The following is a 1,867-nucleotide window of genomic DNA, read 5'->3' as shown; positions in this document are numbered from 1 at the left end:
TAAGCACAGCCCTGTGCTCCTGACCAAGAGAGAGCAGCACTCTGTGCTCGTTTTCGAGGAATGATCTGGTGCAGTTTGTAAAATGCTTCCGAGGATGTCAACAAATGATTTCTATCCCACTGTAGTAATTCCTCTCCTCGTTTTTTTCTCTAGTGTCCTTTACAATTGAAAATCCTTCTTCCTGTCCTCTTCTAAACGGGGATTGCCTGATTTTTTTTCCGGCTAATAATGAAAATAACAAATGCATTCTGGAGACTTGAAGAGAACAGTGCTTGAGAGCACTGATATGCTGTGAAGATGAGAGGGTGAGGGGAGAGACCTTTGGCTGTGATGAGACCCAGATGTCCCATCCTGGCTGTGTCCAGCAAAGTCACTGTCAAATCTTTGTTTAAATTGGGTCCCACTGCACAAGCATATTTATTAGCATAACAAAGTAGCAATGGCCAAGAAAAGGAAAAAATGACTTGCCTAATAGGAATTAATTGTGCAGCATAACCTGGTGGTACATAGGACTCTATCATGGTATTTAATGTCTCTCCCCATGCTGAAAGAAAAGAGTCTTGACACAGGCGCCAGTAGGTCTGTAGAGCCATTGGTAGACAGCCAGGGCATACCATTTAATGGAAGGACATCATTAAATATGCCTTTATTTTTATTACTTTGTAATATTATTATGCAGCTGAAATAAATCACAAGTTGTTTTCAGTGGGATTCCGTCACAAGCCACAAAAGCAGCGAGCTGGGGGGTTCCTTCCCAATCTCCCTGTGAGCAACTTTCTGTGCTCTCTGAAAAGAGCAAAACCTTCACACCAGGGTCAGCCCATGAGCTTTCCCTCTTTCAATATTTATTAAATGTATTGTTAAATAAGTACAAGTTGAGCTCACAGGATCTAGTTCTAGGCTTCTGCAGCCCCAAGTCTGGAGGCAAACACAAGCAGCAGAGTCCCCAGATCAAACTGGAGGAACAGGAGAGGTCTGGTGGAGGCCAGAGGTGTTTTAACCACCCTGCCTCATTCCTCCCAAACCAGGAAGGTGCAAAGATGCTGCATGCTCCCCTAGTTAGTGAACATCAGTGAACTGGAGAGGGAGTTTGGCTCGTGCTCCCACAAGCAGATGGGTAAAACATGAAGTCTTCAGGCATGCAGCAAAGAAGTGGAAAAGGGTATGTAAAAACCTGTGCTTGGACCTTCACCAAGCTGTCTGACTGCCCAGAGAACCCACTCCTCACTCCCATACACCACTGAGGGTGCAGCACAGTGCTTGGTTTTATAAAGAAGGGACACCCAAAGTTCGGTCACACAGTCACACATTTTCTCGGCATTTGTGTAAGTAAGGAGTTTGTGGTGCAAAACATTTCACAGAAAACCTAAATATGCCAGCAGGACATTGTGATGATTTTAGGTTAACACATTTCGGTTTTCCTCTGCTCCCAGTCCCCTCTGAAATCGGTGCTATGTGTGCAAAACCTCCCTGCCTTGGACTCTTCTTCCTTTCATTTTTTTTTTCATTTGCACATGGTCAGACTCTTTCAGAGGAAGGGAGAATAGCAGATCCTGATTTAGAGAGTTCTGCTGAACTACTGGCATTATTTGTGTAAAACATTAGTTCCTTCTCATCACCTTTAAGATGCCTGTTTTTTTTTTTAGGTAAATGTTAACTGGAAGTTTATCATTAACCACCTGTAGTTTTTTGTAAGAGTTTCTATTATTCACATGAACAGTGTGTGTTGCAAGATCCCTTTTTTCACTGTTTAGATACAAATTATTCACAGTTTGAGTTTTGTCTAATCTGAAGCCAAACTGATTTCAGCCTTCAGATAAACTCCACCTCAAAAGGAAACCTCAAAAGGTTTCAGTTTGTCCAGTTA

This window comes from Zonotrichia leucophrys, chromosome 1A, assembly GCF_028769735.1.
Source record: "Zonotrichia leucophrys gambelii isolate GWCS_2022_RI chromosome 1A, RI_Zleu_2.0, whole genome shotgun sequence".
Lineage (NCBI taxonomy): Eukaryota > Metazoa > Chordata > Aves > Passeriformes > Passerellidae > Zonotrichia > Zonotrichia leucophrys.
This window is presented reverse-complemented; position numbering follows the sequence as displayed.